The sequence below is a fragment of the Papio anubis genome, chromosome 10 (genome assembly GCF_008728515.1).
Source record: "Papio anubis isolate 15944 chromosome 10, Panubis1.0, whole genome shotgun sequence".
NCBI classification, from domain to species: Eukaryota; Metazoa; Chordata; class Mammalia; order Primates; family Cercopithecidae; genus Papio; species Papio anubis.
The window spans coordinates 98,622,647-98,647,066 of NC_044985.1; the positions used below are offsets into that span (position 1 = coordinate 98,622,647).

The 24,420-nt window shown below is 39.6% G+C and overlaps 1 long non-coding RNA gene across 1 annotated transcript in view; it reads left to right on the forward strand.

The window, feature by feature from the left end:
- Positions 1-24,420, forward strand: part of LOC103876500 — a 155,723-nt gene that overhangs the window by 16,775 nt on the left and 114,528 nt on the right. The window contains exon 2 of the long non-coding RNA XR_001893559.2: positions 13,443-13,559. This is a non-coding gene — a long non-coding RNA (uncharacterized LOC103876500). The remainder of the gene's footprint in view (positions 1-13,442; positions 13,560-24,420) is intronic.

The following is a 24,420-nucleotide window of genomic DNA, read 5'->3' on the forward strand; positions in this document are numbered from 1 at the left end:
GTTTAATTAGGTCCCATTTGTCAATTTTGACTTTTGTTGCCATTGATTTTGGGGTTCTAGACATGAAATCCTTGCCTATGCCTATGTCCTGAATGGTATTACCTAGGTTTTCTTCTAGGGTTTTTATGGATTTCAGTCTAACATTTAAGTCTCTAATCCATCTTGAATTAATTTTTGTATAAGGAGTAAGGAAAGGATCCAGTTTCAGGTTTCTACTTATGGCTAGCCAATTTTTCCAGCACCATTTATTAAATAGGAAATCCTTTCCCCATTTCTTATTTTTGTCAGGCTTGTCAAAGATCAGATGGCTGTAGGTGTGTGGTATTATTTCTGAGGGCTCTGTTCTGTTCCATTTGTCTACATCTCTGTTTTGGTACCAGTACCATGCTGTTTTGGTTACTATAGCCTTGTAGTATAGTTTGAAGTCGGGTAGCATGATGCCTCCAGCTTTATTCTTTTGGCTTAGGATTGTCTTGGCAATGCGGGCTCTTTTTTGGTTCCATATGAACTTTAAAGCAGTTTTTTCCAATTCTGTGAAGAAAGTCATTGGTAGCTTAATGGGGATGGCATTGAATGTATAAATTACCTTGGGCAGTATGGCCATTTTCACAATATTGATTCTTCCTCTCCATGAGCATGGTATGTTAGAGATTTTGTCACCACCAGGCCTGCCCTACAAGAGATCCTGAAGGAAGCACTAAACATGGAAAGGAACAACCGGTACCAGCCATTGCAAAAACATGTCAAAATGTAAAGACCATCGATGCTAGGAAGAAACTGCATCAACTAACGAGCAAAATAACCAGCTAACATCATAATGACAGGATCAAGTTCACACATAACAATATTTACCTTAAATGTAAATGGACTAAATGCTCCAATTAAAAGACACAGACTGGCAAATTGGATAAAGAATCAAGACCATCAGTTTGCTGTGTTCAGGAAACCCATCTCACATGCAGAGACACACATAGGCTCAAAATAAAGGGATGGAGGAAGATCTACCAAGCAAATGGAAAACAAAAAAAAGCAGGGGTTGCAATCCTAGTCTCTGATAAAACAGAATTTAAACCATCAAAGATCAAAAGAGACAAAGAAAGCCATTACATAATGATAAAGGGATCAATTCATCAGGAAGAGCTAACTATCCTAAATATATATGCACCCAATACAGGAGCACCGAGATTCATAAAGCAAGTCCTTAGAGATTTACAAAGAGACTTAGACTCCCACACAATAATAATGGGAGACTTTAACACCCCACTGTCAACATTAGACAGATCAACGAGACAGAAACTTAACAAGGATATCCAGGACTTGAACTCAACTCTGCACCAAGCAGACCTAATAGACATCTACAGAACTCTCCACCCCAAATCAACAGAACATACATTCTTCTCAGCACCACGTCGCACTTATTCCAAAATTGACCACATAGTTGGAAGTAAAGCACTCCTCAGCAAATGTAAAAGAACAGAAATTATAACAAACTGTGTCTCAGACCACAGTGCAATCAAACTAGAACTCATGATTAAGAAACTCACTTAAAACCGCAGAACCACATGGAAACTGAACAACCTGCTCCTGAATGACTACTGGGTACATAACGAAATGAAGGCAGAAATAAAGATGTTCTTTTAAGCAAATGAGAAAACAAAGATACAACATACCAGGATCTCTGGGACACATTTAAAGCAGTGTGTAGAAGGAAATTTATAGCACTAAATGCCCATAAGAGAAAGCAGGAAAGATCTAAAATTGACACCTTAACATCACAATTAAAAGAACTAGAGAAGCAAGAGCAAACACATTGAAAAGCTAGCAGAAGACAAGATATAACTAAGATCAGAGCGGAACTGGAGGAGATAGAGACACAAAAAAACCCTTCAAAACAATCAATGAATCCAGGAGCTGGTTTTTTGAAAAGATCAACAAAATTCATAGACCACTAGCAAGACTAATACAGAAGAAAAGAGAGAAGAATCAAATAGATGCAATAAAAAATGATAAAGGGGATATTACCACCGATTCCCATAGAAATAGAAGCTACCATCAGAGAATACTATAAACACCTCTAAGCAAATAAACTTGAAAATCTAGAAGAAATGGATCAATTCCTGGACACATACACCCTCCCAAGACTAAACCAGGAAGAAGTTGAATCCCTGAATAGACCAATAACAGGCTCTGGAATTGAGGCAATAATTAATAACTTACCAACCAAAAAAAGTACAGGACCAGATGGATTCACAGCTGAATTCTACCAGAGGTACAAGGTAGAGCTGGCACCATTACCATTCCTTCTGAAATTATTCCAATCAACAGAAAAAGAGGGAAATCCTCCCTAACTCTTTTTATGAGGCCTGCATCATCCTGATACCAAAGCCTGGCAGAGACACAACAAAAAAAGAGAATTTTAGACCAATATCCGTGATAAACATTGATGCAAAAATCCTCAATAAAATACTGGCAAACTGAATCCAGCAGAACATCAAAAAGCTTATCCACCACAATCAAGTTGGCTTCATCCCTGGGATCCAAGGCTGGTACAACATACACAAATCAATAAATGTAATCCATCATATAAACAGAACCAAAGACAAAAACCACATAATTATTTCAGTAGATGCAGAAAAGGCCTTCAACAAAATTCAACAGCCCTTCATGCTAAAAACTCTCAATAAACTAGGTATTGATGGGATGTATCTCAAAATAATAAGAGCTATTTATGACAAACCCACAGCCAATATCATACTGAATGGGCAAAAACTGGAAGCATACCCTTTGAAAACTGGCACAAGACAGGGATGCCCTCTCTCACCACTCGTATTCAACACAGTGTTGGAAGTTCTGGCCAGGGCAATCAGGCAGGAGAAACAAATAAAGGGTATTCAATTAGGAAAAGAGGAAGTAAAATTGTCCCTGTTTACAGATAACATGATTGTGTATTTAGAAAACCCCATCTCAGCCCAAAATCTCCTTAAGCTGGTAAGCAACTTCAGCAAAGTCTCAGGATAAAAATCAATGTGCAAAAATCACAAGCATTCCTGTGCAGCAATAACAGACAAACAGCCAAATCATGAGTGAACTCCCATTCTCAATTGCTTCAAAGAGAATAAAACACCTAGGAATCCAACTTACAAGGGATGTGAGGGACCTCTTCAAGGAGAACTACAAACCACTGCTCAACAAAATAAGAGAGGACACAAACAAATGGAAAAACATTCCATGCTCATGGATAGGAAGAATCAATATTGTGAAAATGGCCATACTGCCCAAGGTAATTTGTAGATTCAATGCCATTCCCATTAAGTTACCGATGACTTTCTTCACAGAATTGGATAAAACTGCTTTAAAGTTCATATGGAACCAAAAAAGAGCCCGCATTGCCAAGACAATCCTAAGCCAAAAGAATAAAGCTGGAGGCATCACACAACCTGACTTCAAACTATACTACAAGGTTACATTAACCAAAACAGCATGGTACTGATACCAAAGCAGAGATATAGACCAATGGAACAGAACAGAGGCCTCAGAAATGATACCACACATCTACAACCATCTGATCCTTGACAAACCTGACAAAAACAAGAAATGGGGAAAGGATTCCCTATTTAATAAATGGTGCTGGGAAAACTGGCTAGCCATACATAGAAAGCTGAAACTGGATCCCTTCTTACACCTTATACAAAAACTAATTCAAGATGGATTGGAGACTTAAATGTTAGACCTAGAATGTTAGACTTAATGTTAGACTTAAACCACAAAAACTCTAGAAGAAAACCTAGGCAATACCATTCAGGACATAGGCATGGGTAAGGACTTCATGTCTAAAACACCAAAAGCAATGGCAACAAAAGCCAAAATTGACAAATGGGATTTAATTAAACTAAAGAGCTTCTGCACAGCAAAAGAAACTACCATCAGAGTGAACAGGCAACCTACAGAATGGGAGAAAATTTTTACAATCTACTCATCTGACAAAGGGCTAATATCCAGAATCTACAAAGAAACAAATTACAAGAAAAAAATCAAACAACCCCATCAAAAAGTGGGCAAAGGATATGAACAGACACTTCTCAAAAGAAGACATTTGTGCAGCCAACAGACACATAGAAAAATGCTCATCATCACTAGCCATCAGAGAAATGCAAATCAAAACCACAATGACATACCATCTCACACCAGTTAGAATGGTGATCATTAAAAAGTCAGGAAACAACAGGTGCTGGAGAGGATATGGAGAATTAGGAACACTTTTACACTGTTGGTGGGACTGTAAACTAGTTCAACCATTGTGGAAGACAGTGTGGTGATTCTTCAAGGATCTAAAACTGGAAATACCATTTGACCCAGCCATCCCATTACTGGGTATATACCCAAAGGATTATAAATTATGCTGCTGTAAAGACACATGCACATGTATGTTTATTGCAGCACTATTCACAATAGCAAAGGCTTGGAACCAACCCAAATGTCCATCAATGATAGACTGGACTAAGAAAATGTGGCACATATACTCTATTGAATAGAATGCCGCCATAAAAAAGGATGAGTTCATGTCCTTTGTAGGTACATGGATGAAGCTGGAAACCGTCATTCTAAGCAAACTATCGCAAGGACAGGAAACCAAATACCGCATGTTCAATTGTGAGAATTGAACAATGAGAACATTTGGACACAGGGTGGTGAACATCCCACATCGGGGCCTGTTGGGGTGGGGAGAGGCGCGAGGGATAGCATTAGGCGATATACCTAATGTAAATGACAAGTTAATGGGTGCGGCACACCAACATGGCACATGTATACATATGTAACAAACCTGCACATTGTGCACATGCACCCTAGAACTTAAAGTATAATTTAAAATAAATAAATGAATTACATTTAATATTTAGTTTGTAACTGCAATTATGTGTTGATTTTTAGAATGAATGAAAAAATCCCATAGTTTGAGAGTGTAACATTGCAAAACAATGTTTTTTTATTTTTTATTATTATTATTTTTTGAAACAGAGTCTGGCTCTGTAGAATGAATGACAAGTAAAATTCCCTAATTTGAGAGTGTAACATTGCATAACAATGTTTTTATTGTTATTATTATTATTAATTTTTTTTTTTTTTTGAAACAGAGTCTTGCTCTGTCGCCCAGGCTGGAGTGCAGTGGTGCGATCTTGGCTCACTGCAACCTCCACCTCCCGGGTTTAAGAAATTCTCTGGCCGGGCGCGGTGGCTCGTGCCTGTAATCCTAGCACTTTGGGAGGCCGAGGTGGGTGGATCACGAGGTCAGGAGATCGAGACCATCCTGGCTAACACGGTGAAACCCTGTCTCTACTAAAAATACAAAAAATTAGCCGGGCGTGGTGGTGGGCGCCTATAGTCCCGGTTACTGGGAAGGCTGAGGCAGGAGAATGGCGTGAACCCAGAGGCGGAGCTTGCAGTGAGCCGAGATCGCACCACTGCTCTCCAGCCTGGGCGACAGAGCGAGACTCCGTCTCAAAAAAAAAAAAAAAGAAATTCTCTGCCTCAGCCTCCCGAATAGCTGGGACTACAGGTACCCGCCACCACACCCAGTTAATTTTTTTGTATTTTTAGTAGAGACGAGGTTTCACTCTCTTGGCTAGGCTTGTCTTGAACTCCTGACCTTGTGATCCACCTGCCTCGGCCTCCCAAAGTCCTGGGATTACAGGTGGGAGCCACCACGTCCTGCCAAAACAATGTTTTTGATAGTAAGACATGATGTTCTTAATCCCCATTTTCGTAAGGACCAAATTATTATCTTTTGAAGCTCCTAACTTGTCATCATGGCTCTTACATTTCTCTTTAGTTGTTGAGTGGTTTAATTCTTATTTGCTTATGATTCTGATAATTCTCCATTATCACTTTCAATGACTTGAAGAAAGCTTCCATGCAGTGCAATATTTGCATTTTCACTTTGAATTTGATTTGCTTTGTGTTTTATATCATATTGTGCAGGTATTGATGCTTTAGGCAATGAGAAGTATAGAGGCTAATGAGAGGCAGACAGGACTCCATATTGATTGATGACTAATTTTGTAAGTGGCCAGTTTTGTATTATGTATTATGAAGTCCAGGAGTTTGATTATGAAAACTCACTCTGATCTCTGAATAGTCAAGAATGGCCTGTCTTTCCAAACATCCTATAAATGACTAAATTTTTAAAACATTAGAAGTATGTTTTGATTTTACCCTTAGAGGTTTGACCTTCCTTAACTTCGTTGTATGTATATATAGGGAAAACATAACTATAAATTAAGACAGTTTAAAATGTAATTATGGTCTTATAGGAGACCAGAATATGTCACCTCAAAATATACTCCTTTGGCATAAGGATTATTTTGAGCTGACGGCATTGGAGAAGAAGCAGATATAAGAAAAGATCTCTGCCCTTCCTTTTTTTGCCTAAAAGCAAGACATAAATTTATAAAGACAGAGGGATCCTCTTCTTTTCTTAACCAGGAATGATTAAAGTTGATCACTGAAGACAACTTTATAATTCATATACGTATGAATTATGTAACACACACACACGTAAACTTAGTACATAAAAATTACCAAATGATTTAAAAGTTCCCAAGGGGGATTGAAAAATTGTATATCCCTGTGAGAGATGCATAAAAAAAAAAAGATTATGAAAATTCTGGACCAAAGTAACTGCCATGTCTTTCCTATACACAATCTCTGTGGATTGCAAACAACTGCTGGGTTTTTGTTTTCTTTCTTTTAGGAGTGGAGGTTTAATAGGTAGAAGAGAAGAGAAAGAGAAACAGCTTCCTCTGTGGAGGAAAAGGGTCTCTGAGCGGAAAATACCCCCTTGACATTTTACTCTGCCTCTCCGAAGCTTTCAAATTCATGATCATAAAAATAACAGGCATCAGATTATGATGGAAAGAACCTTGAATTGTGAATGTGGATTCTGGGGTTTCAAATTGGGCTTCCACTCAGAGAAGTCACCATACTCATAAATTTCTACTGAATCTTCGCATCTGCTTTGCTCCAACTTAATTTGTTTGCATAAATTGGACAAATTGCAACTTGGTCTTTGTTATGTGATTCTCTCACTTTTACTTGATTCTGCATTTATTCCTACCCCCAGCCCTTTCCCCCTCCTTTCTTCCAAAGGGGAAGAACCTTAACTTCTGCAAGAAAATCAATAGCGATAACAACTCATTGATAGTTTTCCTAAAGTCAACCTACCTTATCCTAAGCACTTTGCAATCCTCTTAGACTTGCTGTATACAACTGTAACTGATAATGAATAAGATTTAATGAATTTGGGTATTCTCCCTTGGATTTATTGTATTTCCTCAATTGTAATTATTTGTACCCTTATTATTCTATAGGCTCATAGAATAATAGAATCCATTCTCCTTTCACTGAAGAAATTATATGCAATTAAACTTGCAATTAGACTGCCCACTGCTGAGACACTGCCTACCAGGCCCAGAGCCTCTTTTTAGAAGGTACTTCTGTAGGAAGTTCGTTATGCATAACTAGACCTTCTGATTCTCATTCTGTAACTGTTAGACCAGTCCTGGGTGCCTGCTAATAATATGATAGTCTGAAAAATTAACTGATACAAACATGTTATGGATCTCTGGGATGGCTACCTTATAGCTGAGCGCCATCACACAATTTCATGCTGGGTCTATACCGTAGGTCCTGTGTGCCTGTGGGTTCCATGTCTGAACCATGGATTGATTCACACAACCATGGATTGAAAATATTCCAAAAAACACTGCAAGAATACTAATAATACAAACTAAAAATATACAGTATAATAACTATTTACATAGCATTTACATTGTATTAGATAATATAAGTACTCTAGAGGTGATTCAAAGTATATGGGAGAATGTGTGTAGGTTATTAGCAAATACCATGTCATTTTATATAAGAGACATGAGCACCTGAGGATTTTGGTGTCCACAGGGATCCATTAATGGATGATTATATTTACTTTTTTTTGGTTGTTCCAAGATGACACAATATAAATTCAAGAAATATGAGACGATGGACTATTAATATGTGGTATTGATAGATGTCAGAAATATAAACTCCATAATTCTGACTCATGTCTGAAAACAGGAAGTCTTTCTGTGCTCCCAAGTTGCCCTAATGGGCTCTTCCTTTATACTCTCAGGTTACCTGTCCTTGCTGTGCTATTTCACTACCAAACAGTGGGGAGAGGATGGGGTTAGTGTTTGTTCTTTTAAATCTAATCACTATCTCTATTGTCTCGAAGGCAAGCACTCCTTTTCCTCCCATACCAGCATGCCTAGTATATAGTAGGCACTCAGTGTTTGTTGAATGGAGTCTAGCTTCTGAAAGTGCTACGTTCTGACAGGAGGTGTACTTTTAAAGAGGCACTTTCTCAGGGGCAACTCAGAAAATGTCAAATCTTTTAAACTGCTGCTTAGAAAAATCTGACTCTGGTGACATTAACCTTTAGAAGCCATATTAGCATTTACTTGAAGGCCATGTTTTGCGATGAACAGGCTACATCTAAGTCTAGTAACTTGTAACCTAATAACACAGGTTTAATAAAAGTATAAAATGGATTGAGAAATTATCAGAAACCGTAAACTCCCAGATTATAACTATATAGCAAGGAACATATTATCTTGTTAATCTTCCACTTCCCAGTGATCTATGTTCACTTCATCATCCCTAGAATTCAGTCAAATTAATTATAGCACTAGTTCTTATGGCTTCCAAACAGAAATATTATTCATCTGCCCAAATCCTGATGATCACTTGTGGATCCAGGTTTCATTATATCACCTGGTGGAAACTTATTGAAAAAGTGACATTTTTGTTGAGAGATTTGCCTGTTTGAAAAAATAGAAAAAACAGCAGGCATTGAATAACAAGTAGTACAGTCAAACTTAATCGGTGTCTATTAAGCTGTCATCTATACTCACCACTTTGCTAAGCCATGGAGCCTATAAAAGAGGGACAAGACACCAAACTTTATATAGCCCTATGGCACAATCGTGTTGCAAAACATTTAATAACATTGTAAAGCAGACTGTGATTGTCCAAATGAGACACATAGACAGTTCTGAAGTTCTGCTGAAAGAGGAAGATGTCAGCAGAGCTCTAAGGGAGTTAGCCCAAGGCAGATGCAAGACACAGATTGTTACCCAGAGACAATGGACTTGGGTAGGGGGCAGCCTTGGGGAACTCTGAGCAACTAAGGTAGCATGAGCACAATCAGAAAAGGGTGAAGAATAACTTACAAGGAGAAAATGAAAGAAGAAGAAAAAGCTAAGAGGATACTAGAGAACTGTCTTTACTTCACGGATACTCTTCATTTGGAACAAATATATGTCCATTAGTATTACTCCTGTTACAGTTTAAATAAAAGGAATTTTAGAAGGTCAAGAACTAGGAACAAAATCAAACTGAAAAGTAGACATTTTAAGATTTTACATTATTATTATGTTAGAGCCATAGATCTGGGTCTGAGCTTCCTGGCAGTTAAAGAAAAAATGAGACATCATTATAATATTGTAACATTTTATTTGTTTAACCCAGGGATTCTAAAGCTGGGTCCATGTAATCCTTAACAGTTCATGAACACCCCTCAAGGGGCCCATGAATATCCTGAAATTTTATCCAAAATGTCATTTGTATCAAGTTGTTTTGAGAAAAGTATCCATAATTTCATCAGATTCTTGGAAAAGTGTGTGACCTAAAATGTTATGAACCACCGAAAAAATGGTGTTTAGTTTACTTAGCACTGTCACATAATTATATCATCTGAGGCCCGGGAAGATTAAGTCCAAGGTCAGAATTAAGAATCCAAGAGCCAAATTTGGCCAGGTGGCGTTTTCCGAATAATGGAATTGCCACTGTATAAAAGTCTTGAAAAATGGAAGCATCTGGCAATATGGCACTCTCAATCCAACATGATAATGACTAAAAGAGCCGAGAAATACGTGCTTCTGAACCAAGCAAGTGTCCTCTAGTTTATTCCATGCTCACCACTCCCAGTGGTTCCGTGCCTTTGCTCAGCTATTTCCTGACTGGCTGCTTTAGACATTTGTGTTTGAGAGACCCAAATTAAGTAATTTGTATAGAACTGATAACTGGATCTAGTTTTTAGCTCCAATTCAGAATGAATTATTTTGTCTGAGTGATTCTCAGACTATTTATCTTCCAGAAGCCTGCTGTTACAGGTTCACCATTGCTTGTTGCTACCATTTGTCTAACAGTCAAGTGTTGTTAACACATCTCTAAATAGTTTATGATGTGTAGTTGCCTTTTTCATGCCTCTTTCATGAGCGTATGTACTCAAAATTTTGTATTTTATACATCTTTGCATTCATTCAGCAAGTGTTTCTTGACAATATACTATACTACTGTATATTGAAAGTGCCAGGCACTTTTTAGATTTTATATATATATATGCTAATTTTACATATATTATATATAACATATAAATATTTATTCTAGCAAAGTGATTTCTGATTTATTTGATAAAATTAAATGTATCAATGTTTTATAATATTCAGTAAAAAGAGCCAGCAGTCCACGTACATTGTCGCATAAATGCAATCACTGTACTCTGCAAGCTCCGGCCCATTAAATAACTTGTGCCTATTTGTTCTATTTGTTAGCCTTCTGTGCATTAAAGTAAGATAATCTCTGGAAGAATCACATTTCTTTCCTGCTTAATTGTAGCTCAGCTAACACTGATTGATGTATTTCATTCTGTAATCTGATAGCTATATTATTCTGGAATATTACTTTCTCTTTCCTGGGGTTCCTACTTTTCATAAAATTTTTGATTTTCCATCAAAAACTTACCCACCCTTAGCCTTATCTCAGTAAATGACATGCTATCAACACAGTGCCTCGGTTTAAAAATTTAGGAAATATCTTTGATTTCTCTCCCTCATTCTCTCCTCAATATTTAATATTTTGATTACTATTGGCTTTATCTTCAAATGTATCACAAATTCATTAACTTTTCTCTCTCTACCTTGCTCTTACCCTGGTCCAAGGCACTAACATCTCTCTTCTAGGCCATTGCAGTAACTTCACTATTAGTTTTCTATTTCCAGTCTTGCAGTTTTATAATTCATTCCACACAGAGCAGCCAAAGTGATGTTGTAAATGTAAACAGACCCTATAACTACACAGTTTAGGACTCCTATGGCTGCTTCTCCTACTTAAAGGAAAAGCTAAACCCCTTACTTTGATCTTTATGAGCTCATTATGTAGCCTTACTTTTTTTGTTTTTGAGACAAGGTCTCGCTCTGTCACCCAGGCTGGAGTGCAGTGGCATGATCTTGGCACACTGCAACCTCCACCTCCTGGGTTTAAGTGATTCTCCTGCCTCAGCCTCCCGAGTAGCTGGGATTACAGGCACCTGCCACCACTCCCAGCTAATTTTTGTATTTTTTAGTAGAGACACGGTTTCACTGTGTCGGCCAGGCTGGTCTCAAACTCCTGACCTTGTGATCCACCTGCCTCAGCCTCCCAAAGTGCTGGGATTACAAGCGTGAACCACCATGCCCGGCCACGTAACCCTACTTCTGTCTGTTTTATGTCCTACCACTTTCACCTGCGATCACTAAGCAGCACACATGGTGTAATTGCCCAGTGGGTTATTCTTGCCTAATGTGCAGATAGAGCCAATTTACTGAAACAGCAGTATTATAGTAGAGAAAGAGTTTAATAAATACAGAGCTAACCAAGCAGAAGGATGGGAGTTTGTTACTTAAATCAGCCTCCCTGAGAACTCAGATACTAGGGTTTTTATGGATAATTTTACAGGCATGGAGCTGGGGAAGGGGTGCTGCTGATTGGTTGGGAATGAAATCATAGGGGTGTGGAAAATGATTCTCATGCACTGATCCAGCCTCTGTGTGGGAGCCACAGGACCAGTTGAGTCATGAGTCACAGGTCTGAGTGGAGTCAGTCAGCAGAATGCAGAAGTCTGAAAAATATCTCAAAAGACCAATCTTAATTTCTACAATCTTAATTTCTACAATAGTGATGTTATCTTAGAAGCATTTGGGGAAGTTACAAATATTGTGGTCTCCAGCACAGTAAAATGATTACAGAAAGGCAAGCTATGCCTACATCTTAGCAGAAATCAGGCCTTTCCCATAATCCTAATCTTATGGCTTTTCATTAGACTTACAAAGGTGGTGTCAGTCCCCAGACAAAGAGAGTGTCAGTTTTAGGGAGGGACTATTGTTATTCTTTCTTCAAAGTTAAACTAAAAACTGAATTCCTCCCATGGTTAGCTTGGTCTCACCCCAGGAATGAGCGAGGACAGCCAGCCTGTGAGACTAGAAGCAAGAATGGAGTCAGCCATGCTGGACTAGATTTCTCTTACTGTCATAATCTTTGCAAAGGTGATTTTACTGGCTTCTTGCAGAAATACTGAGAAGGCCAAGTCTGTTCCTACTTTGAGGGTTACATTTCTGTTCCATGAGTCAGGAACATTCCTCTTTTGGTTCTTTGTTTGGTAGGCTCTCCCTTTCAGATCTTCAAACAAATTTCACGTACTCAGGCACTTCATGACCATCCAATCTAAATGAGTCGCTCTCTCTTCCTGTGCCATTCAGTCTCCCTCATGAGCATGCTTCATGATTATCTTGTTTTATATATTGTTTATTCTCTTTCCACTTGATTGTAATTTCCATGAAAGTAGGGAATCCTATTTCTTTATTCACCTGAATGCTTAGCTCAGGCACTTGTTCATCCAAATGGGTGCCTGACACATGGATGGCCAAAAATATTTGTTGAATGAATGAGTGAATGAATGACTGAGAAAAATGGCCAACATTTTCAGGATCTAAGCGTGCTGACTCATGACCTATAGTTTACTTTCTGACAATCTGAGCTACTTAGTACATAAAGGGTCCATGAGGTCAGTTGGTTGAATTTGAAAAATGATTGATTGACCGGGCGTAGTGGCTCATGCCTGTAATCCCAGTACTTTGGGAGGCTCAGGCAGGCAGATCACTTGAGGTCAGGAGTTCGAGACCAGCCTGGCCAACATGGCAAAACCCCATTTTTACTAAAAATACAAAAATTAGCTGGGCTTGGTGGTGTGCACCTGTAATTCCAGCCACTCGGGAGGCTGAGGCAGGAGAATCACTTGAACCCTGGAGGTGGAGCTTGCAGTGAGCCGAAATTGCACCACTACACTCTAGCCTGGGTGACAGAGTGAGACTTTGCCTCAAAAGTAAACAAATAAGTAAATAATTATAAATTTTAAAAAGGAAGAAGAGTGATTGATTATGCTTCAGGGTATCATTGTGAGAAGAACTCAGTGGCTTATTTGATTTGGGTTCACAGGGTATTGCCTAGCCATGTAAGCAACCATACTCTTTCCCAGTGTCTATCAATGTAGTAGAAAATAAATTTACAGATTCTTTTATTTCTTTTTTTCCTAGCGTAATTAACTGCCTACATTTCAAAATTATGTGATGACTTCAGGGGAAAAGAGATTCACAAGAACCAGTAACAGGGAAGCTTAAATAAGCTTGGAAATCTTTAAACTTTCAATATGGGTAAGCAGTGATCATTTTTAATCATCCAAATTCGTAAGATTTGATCAAAGGAAAAATATAGTGCCTTGGTGATATGCAGGAAGTATGAAATGCATGCTACTAATGATTGAACAGTACATCTTTGATATGGCAGAAAAATGTAGTTTTATTTGTTTTGTTTTTGACTTAGGGTTTGTCAATCTTAAATAATGAGAGTCAGAAGAGATTATTAAGAATAGCATTTATTCCAGTGCAACGGTTAAGGATAGCCATCCAGGAGACACAACTCCAAACAAATGAGATCAGTGTTTTAAAGTGAGGAAGGTAAAGTTTCACTTATATAGGCAGAAAGAGAAATTTTAGCGGATTGTGTGTTTCATATGAGACCAGTGCATATGTTACAGTGATTTGATTGGTTATAGATTGCTACATTCTGAGGAAGATGACTTTATTACTTCCTAAGGATGGGTGGACAGTGATCTGAGGGACTCTAATCTCTGGCACTCTTTGGTCATAATTATTTCCAGGAAAAAAAGTCAGAAGTTGCAGCTGCATGTCGTGTGACTCCGACGGCATAGTCACATCTCTCTCAAAGCTCAGAATAATTTAAAGTTCCAGCAACCTTAAGTTCAAATTTCTTAATTTCACAGACTCTAGAGATCAGTGTAATTCAACTCTAAGAAATAATAAGTAAAACCTTTTCCCCTAATTAATTAAAAGATAATGGTGGATTTAATTCATTTTCATTGAAAATGAAGAAATGAGTTACTTTAATAAATACCACATTTTAGCTCTTGGGGCAGAGAGAAAACAATATTTTAAGTTATATAGAAACATAAAATGCTCTCTAGTGCAAAAGTAAGAAAAACATAGAAGATTCCCACTGAGACAAAAGATTTTGAAAAAGATTACAAGAAAAATTATTGCAAGACATAGGTACTGTTTTATTCTTAAAGAAATATGCTTTCTTACTTTATGAAACTAGTCTGAAACTGTCTGTAAATCTACATGGAAGTATACTGAATGCAGCAACTTAGAGAAATCTAGGCATTATGAATAAAGGATCTCCAGATTTGCTTTGAATGCCAATGGATGTTAAGTTGGTAAAACTTACTAATAATAGCACTAGCATTTATGTAATACTTTATAGATTACAGACATTTTCAGATACATTATCTCATTTAGTTTCCAAAGTAATTATTGGGAAAATCAGAATACATGCAGCATTATTTTACTGATAGAGAGAGGTTGGAGCAGGTCCAAAGTCACTTAATATTAAACTGCAATAAGTAAAATCTTTCTTCCTGCAGCTTAACATCATTTTCTTTGGGAACAAAGTCTATCATTCCATCAGAGAATATTGGCTTAGCCTGAATACCGCAGGAGACTTAACACATCGATTTACATTTGCACTAAGATGGAAATGAGCAATTAATGATCCTTTTCTGTGGGAAGACTTTGGGAAAGGGTGACGGAAAGGGTCAGGAGCCCATAACCCTTGAAAATGCAGATGCCTTTAAGAAGAGGAGGTTGCAGGAAGGAAGTAGGAACCCCTGAAGGGAAATGTCTCCTTATTTGCAGGTCCTGGGAGGCCACTCTCTCCTTAATTTAAGCTATGGTAGTGAATATCATATATGAAGGTGTATTTATGTTCTTGAAATCTTTAATCTGTGTTGATTCTTTGAAATAATGAATTAAGGCATAGTTTAAATTTGGTAAGTGATGTTTAACCTGAGATGTGAAGAGTAGGAGGTAACCAGTTAAAGAGGAGGGGGAAGCAGCACATTCCAGGAAGAAACAGCAGTACATGCCATGGCCAGAGGCAAGAGATGGTATGGTCCATTTTATTTCTATGTTCCAGAGTAATCCACTGAAATATGAATTTGTGTTTTGTTTGCACAGCTTAGGCATATGAGAAACACAAGAGGTATTTATTTTTCTCTCTCATACCTCTTTGTCTCAGTTCAGCTTTAGGGTGAATGGAGATCTGGGGCTTGTCTTACAGAGTTAAGAAAAGTTTGTAAAAGAATACAGTCTAGGCTGGGCACGGTGGCTCAAGCCTGTAATCCCAGCACTTTGGGAGGCCGAGACGGGCGGATCACGAGGTCAGGAGATCGAGACCATCCTGGCTAACACGGTGAAACCCCGTCTCTACTAAAAATACAAAAAACTAGCCGGGCGAGGTGGCGGGAGCCTGTAGTCCCAGCTACTTGGGAGGCTGAGGCAGGAGAATGGTGTAAACCTGGGAGGCAGAGCTTGCAGTGAGCTGAGATCCGGCCACTGCACTCCAGCCTGGGTGACAGAGCGAGACTCCATCTCAAAAAAAAAAAAAAAAAAAAAAATACAGTCCAGCAAAGGAGGTGGGCTTTGGGACTCTAAGATCAGGAACTAGACATGACAAAAACTGAAAAAGGCTCCAGACCTTGAAGGGTTGTTGATTAGAGGCTCTGAAAGTAGCAAATTTGTACTCCATCTCCTCGTGGCATCCCAGGGAGGTGTCAGGGGCTCCAAGAAGAATGACTGGACCCAACTACCAAAGCTGCCATCCTCCAAAAGGAAGTCAGTGCATGAGCATGTTACCAGCACAGGGGAAGCAAACTTACTTCTACCCATCTGGAGGTTGTCTTTTTTTTTTTTTTTTTTTTTTTGAGACAGTGTCTCTCTCTGTCACCCAGGCTGGAGTGCAGTGGGGCAATCTCAGCTCATTGCAACCTCTACCTCCCAGGTTCAAACAATTCTCCTGTTTCAGCCTCCCGGAGTAGCTGGGACTACAGCTATTAGCCACCACACCTGGCTAATTTTTGTATTTGTTTTAGTAGAGACAGTGTCCAACTCCTGACCTTTGGTGATCCACCCGCCTCGGCCTCCCAAAGTGCTGGGATTACAGGCGTGAGCCACCGCACCGGACCACCCATCTTGCGTTTTTAGCTGGGACTCATTAACCAAAAAGACAGATTAAGAAGAGAAAATCAGTTTATTATAATGCATGCAATGCACATCACACAGGAGAAACCTCAACAGAGTAACTCAAATCAGTGACTTAGAACTCTAGCTGATATAGCATCTTCAAACAAAGAACAACAAATTTGTCAAGAAATGACAGGACAAAGAAAAGTGATTTTAGGCTTCTAAGAGTGGCAGACAGTAGAAAGGTAAAATAGGTAAGGAAATGAATGGAGTAACGTTTGTTTGCAGATTTCTCTGGTGTTATCTCTAGGCTGTTTAAGTGTCTAGAGCTGTCTCTAGTAAAGGAAAATTTATATCCTGCCTTTAAGCAGGAAAGGAGGAGGGTAGAGAGAGCTTTTCCTGCATTTGCTGCTGCTTAATTACCTTCAGCTCGAAATAATTTTTATGTAAATTAGGCATATTTTGGGGTGACATATTCTGGTTTCCTTCACCAGCAAAGCCTCCTTCCAAAGGAAATTAAGACTTGAACAATAAGCTGGTTCTTGGGTGGGCCAAAGGTAAGATCCAGTGAATCTAAGGAAGATGGAGATGGGATTGGGAGGGGGGATATATGTTTTGTTTTTCTTAGAGGCGTGCAATTGGTGTAAATACTCATGTCTTCATCCATTTGTGTTGCTATAAAAGAATACCTGAAGCTGGTACTTTATAAAGAAAGGAGGTTTATTTGACTCATGGTTCTTCAGGCTGTACAAAAAGCATGGCACCAGCATTTTCTTCTGGTGAGGGCTTCTGGCCGCTTCTGCTTATGGTGTGCAGAGATCACATGTCAAGAGAGGAAGTGAAATAGAGAAGAGGAGGTGCCAGGCTCTTATCAACAATCAGTTCTGGCGAGAACTGAGAGTAAGAACTCACTTACTCACTCAAGAATAGCACCAAGCCATTCATGAGAAATCTGCACCCACGGTCCAGACACTTTCCATCAGGCCCCAACTCCAGCACTGGGGATCAAATTTCAACATGACACTTTTAACAAACCTTATCCAAACTCTAGCATTTCTCCCCTGGGCCCCTAAATCTTATGTGCTTCCCACATTGCAATCATTCTGTCCCAATGGTTCCCACAAGTATTAACATGTTCCATTACCAACCCAAAAGTCCAAAATCTCGTCTGAGACTCAAAGCAAACTGAGTTTGTAAAATCAAAATCAAGTTACTTAATCTCAAGACACAATAGTACGACAGACATTGGGTAAGCATTCCCTTTCCCAAAGGGATAATTTGACCAAAAGAAAGGGGTAACAGGCCCCAGGCAAGTCTGAAACCGAGCAGGGCAGACTTTAAATCTTAAAGACCCAAAATAGTCTCCTTTGACTTCATGTCCCATAGCCACACTAGTTCAGTGGGTGGGCTCCCAAGACCTTGGGCAGCCCTGTCCCAATGGCTTTGCTGGGCATAGTCCATGTGGCCACTCTCACTGGTTGGAATCCAATGCCTGTAGCTTTTCCGGGCTAAGATTGCAGGCTGTTGGTGATTCTACCATTCTGGAACCTGGAGGACAGCAGTACTGGTCCCACACTGCCCTAGTAGAGGCCCTCTGCAGTGGCTCTGCCCCTGTGGCAGACTTCTGCCTGGGCACCGAGGCTATCTAATAGGTCCTGTGAAATTGAGGTGGAAGCTGCCAAACCTCCACCACTCTTAAATTTTGCGCACTTGGAGACTTAATTCCACATGTAAGCTTCCCAAGGCTTATGGCTTGCACCCTCTGGAGTGGCAGCTAGAGCAGTATCTGGGGCCCTTTCAACCATGGCTAGAGTCAGAGTAGCTGGGATGCAGGAAGCAGCAACCTAAGGTGGCACCTGGCAGTGGCGCCCCAGGTGTGTACCCCAAACAATTATGTCCTCCTAGGCCTCTGGGCCTGTGATGGGAGGGGCTGCCTCAAAGATTTCTGAAGTGGCTTTTGGGCCTTTTTCCCATTGATTTGACTGTAAGCACCTGGCTACCTTTTATCTGTGCTGATCTCTCTAGCAAGTGCTCCTTTTTTCTCTACCACATGGCAAGCCTGCAAATTTTTCAAATTTTTATGTTCTGCTTCTCTTTTAATTATAAATTCAAATTCTATGTCATTCCTTTTCTCCAACATCTGATTATAAGCTGTTGAAAGCAGCCACATCACTTCCTAAACACCTTGCTGCTTAGAAATCTCTTCTGCTGGATACTGTAGATTGCCACTCTAGGGCATGCATGGAATGCAGCCAAATTATTTGCTATAATGTAACAAAGGTGACCTTTGTTCCAGTTCCTAACAGTTTCTACATTTCCACCTGAGACCTCATCAGCACAGCCTTTACTGTTTATATGTCTTTCAGCATTTTGGTCACGACCACTTAACCAATGTCTAAGAAGTTCCAAACTTTTTCTCATCTTTCTACTTCTGAGCCCTCCAACTTTTTCCAACCTCCGCTCATTACCCAGTTCCAAAGCCTCTTCCACATTTTCAGGTATCTTTATAGCAACACCCAACTCCTGGGACCAAATTTATATCTCAGTACATCTGTTTTGCTATAAAGGAATATCTAAGGCTGGCTACATTATAAATAAAAAAAAGTTTATTTGGCTTGTGATTCTTAAGGCTGTACGAGAAGTATGGTTCCAGTATCTGCTTCTGGTGTGGGCTTCAGGCTGCTCCTGCTCATGGTATGTAGGGATTGTATGGCAAGGGAGGAAGCAAGAGATAGGAGGAGGTACCAGGCTCTTTTCAACATCCTATTCTTGTGGGAACTAAGAATGAGAACTTACTTATTCCCCTAAGAATGGCACTAAGCCATTCATGAGGGATCTCCCCCTACAATCCAAACACCTCCTATCAGGCCCCAGCTCCAACATTAAGGATCAAATTTTAACATTAGACTTGGCAGAGCCAAGCAAAGCATATCCAGACCATAGCAGCTTACTTGGGAGATGTCAGTTGCTTAGCTTAGACTCAGAGATCCTAAGACTCTGAGGTCCGATCCAGTTCTTTAGAATGTGAATGGCTCATACTTACTCTCCTCTCCAGAATTTGTGGGATTTCTGAAGGTTTCAGGATTATTATTTCCTGTGCATTCATACATTTGGAATTAGAAGCATAGGACAGGTGTGGTGGCTCATACCTTTAATCCCAGCACTTTGGAAGGCTGAGGTGGGGGGATCACTTTAACCCAGGAGTTTGAGAGCAGTCTGGGTGATATGGTTTGGCTCTGTGTCCCCAACTAAATCTCATCTCTAATCGTAATCCCCTTGTGTTGGGGAAGGGTCCTGGTGGGAGGTATTTGAATCATAGGAGTGGGCCTTCCCCTTGCTGTTCTCATAATAGTGAGTTCTCATGATATCTGATTGTTTGAAAGTGTGTGGCACTTGCTCATTTATTCTCTCTCTCTCCTGCTCCACCATGGGAAGATGTGCTTTGCTTTTCCTTTGCCTTCCACCAGGATCATAAGTTTCCTGAGGCCTCCCAGTCATGCTTCCTGTTAAGCCTGCAGAACTGTAAGTCAGTTAAACCTCATTTATTCATAAATTACCGAGTCTCAGGCAGTTCTTTATAGCAGTATGAAAATGGACTCATACACTAGGCAGCATAGCAAGAACTTGTCTCTGTTTAAAAAATGAGCCAGGCCTGGTGGTGCGTACCTATAGACCCAGCTACCAGACTGAGGCAGGAGGATCCCGTGAGCCCGGGAGTTTGAGACTGCAGTGATCTATGATCACATCACTGCACTTCGACCTGGGAAAAAGAGCAAGATCCTGCCAAAAAAAAAAAAAAAAAAAAAGGAGAAGAAAAAAAAAAGAATTAGAAAAATCCATACTCACAATGATTTGGTAAGTTCCATATTTTTTATAGTCACAAGTAACAGAGACTCATGTAAAGACAGGCCATACAAAGGTAAAACCTGATGGAGTTCAGGAAATACTACCCCTAAACGTGACACCTTAGCATTTGAGATATCAGCAGCAGGAAAATCACCTTTACCTTCCACTCACCCTTCTTTGCTGAAGCAGGTCATAAAACCTGAAAAAGTCACTCTCTGACCTTTTTTTCACTCTTCTCCCCTGAAGCAGATTATAAGACCTTCCTTTCTGAGGTACTCTTTCTATACCTTGAGCAAAGGAACACATTTACCTCTGAAGACACAGACATTCAGAAAAGAATCTGTACAAACAGCCCTTGCTAAGTTCTCCCCAGTTTATTAGCATTAGATCATACTCCTTTTTATTCCAGTCATATTTGCCTATGACCGTACACTCATCATCAAATCTAAGCATAAAAATACACATGTTTACTGTTTCTTTGGGTCTTCATTTCCTTACGGAGTTTCCTGTGTCACATAAAACTTATATTAAATCATTTGTGTATTTTTCTCTTGTTAATGTGTCTTATGTTATAGGACCCTCAGCCATGAACCTAGCAATGGATGAGGAAAGGAAATCTTTTCTCCCCCTAAATATTTATCATGTAAAATAAAAACAAGAGGTAACATTCATATGCAGAGCACAAGCTCTTTTCCAAGTACCATCCTAAATGATTTAGCTAGATTAAGTTCCATGATTTTTTTAACAACCCTATAGGTAGATACTATTTTTATAACAAGTATGACTGTTGGCCAGAGGATGGTGGACGAAGAAATGCAAACACTGATAAGGCAACATTTTGCATCAGGAGAGAAAATGACACCGAGCACTGATGAAGTAAGCTAAAGGTAATTCCTAGACCAAAATCAAATGCTGTCATAAGAGAAGAAAAAAAGATATTATTTGTACCAGAGTTAAAACTAGCCACAGAACAACTTTTTGCCAGATAGAGAACAGATGAAATGGACTTATTTTTGCCTCCTACCTTTCTGGAAGTTGCTTTTGGTGTATAAGGCTTTTTTGGCATTATCTCTCTTGGGCTGTCATTGAACACTTAGGGCTTACTGACAGATGACTTTCAGCATTACTGTCAGGTGGCTGATTCAGCCATCACTTGGGCCTCCCGTTGATTATAACAAGCCAAAACACTGTGCAGTTGGAAATTTTAGGTACCATTGTTCAATATAATCTATCTATTTTACAGCAAAATTATCACAAAAAGCATCCAGTAAAGTAACTGGTTTGACTGACAGGAGATTCTAGTGTTATTGTATTTTTCCCACCAGGGCACCCAGGGGAGTTTGCTCATCTGTAATATTATTATTATACTCATATTATTTCTGATGTTTTATTGCCAGTGTCATGGCTGACCTTTGGCAAAATTGCAAAGTATCCAAAGTTCATTGGAAGAGTTCTTTTCATGCATACCTTCCCCCATCTGTTTGAGAAAGGCTGCATTGTATTCAGCCTCAGGAATGCTCAGATATTCATTGAACCTCATTGGAATTAATGAAGTGTACTTCATAATATCCTTGAACACCAAAAAATGTGTCCTCAGGCTTCAGCTGATCTTCCCATCGCTAAATCCACTCATAAATTCCCAGTCCTTATTTGATCTGACATATATCAGCAAACATTTGATACGTGTGATCACATCCTTTTTTATATACTGTATTTTTTGGTCCCATTAGCCTCCTGGATATCCCATTTTCTGGGATTCACTGATCGAATTTTAAAAATCTCCTTTGTCTATTCCTCCCCTTCTTTCCAGCTTTTAACATTAGAGGGGTCCAGTGCTCAGGCACTGGTCCTCTTCTCTTTCTCTCTACATTTACTTTTTGGATGATCTCATTTGGTCTCATTGCTTGAAATATCATCATATGCCAATGAGTCCCAAATTTATATCTCCTGTGTAGGCCTTCCTCCTGAGCAGTAGACTCATGCACCCAGATTGCCTACTTGAAAGCTTGTCTTGAATATTTACTAGGTACCTCAAACTTAAGCTGACCAAAATTGAACTCCATATCTTCCCCAGAAAATCTGTTCTTCCTGAAGTCTTTTTCCATCTCACTTGAAAGAAATTTGATCATTCCAGTTAATTCAGGCAAAGGCCTTGGAGACATCCTGGACTCCATCTTTCTCTCACACATCGAACTTCACACCTCTAACTTCAAAATACATCCAAAATTCAATCACACTTGACCACATCCAATTACCTCCAGTGTGTTAAAAGACAAATCTTGACACGTGAAAATTTTTAAGAGTTTATTTGAACAGACGGCAGTTCATGATTGGGGCCGCTCAAGACTGCAAGCAATTCAGGGCTCCAACAAATGGGCATAAGGGAAAAGCTTTTAAAGGGTAAATGAGGCTGGGTGCGGTGGCTCACACCTGTAATCCCAGCACTTTGAGAGGCCGACGTGGGCGGATCACGAGGTCAAGAGATCGAGACCATCTTGGCCAACATGGTGAAACCCTGTCTCTACTAAAAATACAAAATTTAGCCGGGTGTGGTGGAACACGCCAGTAGTCCCAGCTTCTCTGGAGGCTGAGGTAGGACAGTCACTTGAACCTGGGAGGCGGAGGTTGCAGTGAGCCCAGATAGCACCACTACACTCCAATCTGGTGACAGAGCGAGACTCCCTCTCAAAAAAAAAAAAAAAAAAAAAAAAAGGTAAATGAGGAAGCAGGGTAAAAAAAATTAATTGGTTAAAGTGATCTAGTTAGAAGTTAGTTAGATGGTGGTTTCAGTTGGTTATGCATAAGTAATAGAATGTTGCTTGTTAGATGTTAGTTGACAGTTTCTGATTGACTAAGAGTGTTTACACTGAAGTAGGTTTTGGTTTGCTTAAGTGGGAACCCATGGTGCTGGAACTGCCTCAGTCTAATGGCCTCCCAATTTCTTATTGGTGCTGCTACCTTCATTGATACATCATCATCTTCTGCCTGGATTATTACAATAACTTGGTAAATATTTCCTTGTTTTTACCTTTATCCACTCTTCTTGGTTTAGGTTCCTCCAATAGCAGATCCTGAACAAGGATTTGAGTGTAACTTATTTAGGAGGTGATCTCAGAAAGCATTGTAGAGAGTAGTGCAGAGACAGGAGTAAGGAGAAAAACCCATTAAAGATTTAGTGTTAATGAGGAGGTTACTATTGTAGACAGCCAGGCTTGATCTTGCTAGGGAACCTCTGAGAGACTGAGTAGAACATGTCTCTGAATTGTGACACCAACGGGCAAGAAACTTGAGATAAGGAACCCAACTAATAGAATATCTCCCATATCGAAAGAGAAGCACTGTGCCTTTTTCTTTAGTATAGGAGGTGCATGGTGTAATAACTTGTCCTTTACATTGAAGGAATGTCCTGGCTTGCCTCAAAACATGGACTATAAAAATGTCACTAATGTACCCTACATTTTCTTTTTCTTTTTCTTTTTTTTGAGACAGTGTCTCGCTCTTTTGCCCAGGCTGGAGTGAAATAGCACGATCTCGGCTTACTGCAACCTCTACCCCTCCAGGTTCACTCTATGATTCTCCTGCCTCAGCCTCCTGAGTAGCTGGGATTACAGGTGCCCACCACCATGCCTGGCTAATTTTTATATTTTTAGTAGACACTAAATTTTCTATAGTTTATCCACTTTCCAGTTCACATATGGCTTGACAGAACATCTGGAGCATTTGCTACTTCATGCTCACTAGTCTGATTAGCATAATGTCATTTAACTCGTGGACCAGCAGATTCTGTGGAGTGTCCCTTTAGACTCTATAGCAACAGAAAGCAGCAGAGTTAACGTAGACCTGGGGCAACTCTCTGAACTTGCATTGCTGTCCAGCCAGGTAAATGCTAAGTGCTTTCAGTCCTTTCTCCTGATAACAACTTTTAAAAATTCATTTTCCAGTTTAATAGCAGCTTTGTTGATTTGTTCTATTAGCAGTACTACATACAGCATAGCAGCTATGATTAACGCTACCACTTGGTCAATTTTATGGTAATCCACTGTTGTTTACTGTGATCACCCTGATTTTTGTAGGGGCCATACCAGTGAATTAAATGAGAATATGATGGGGTCCATCATTCACCAATATT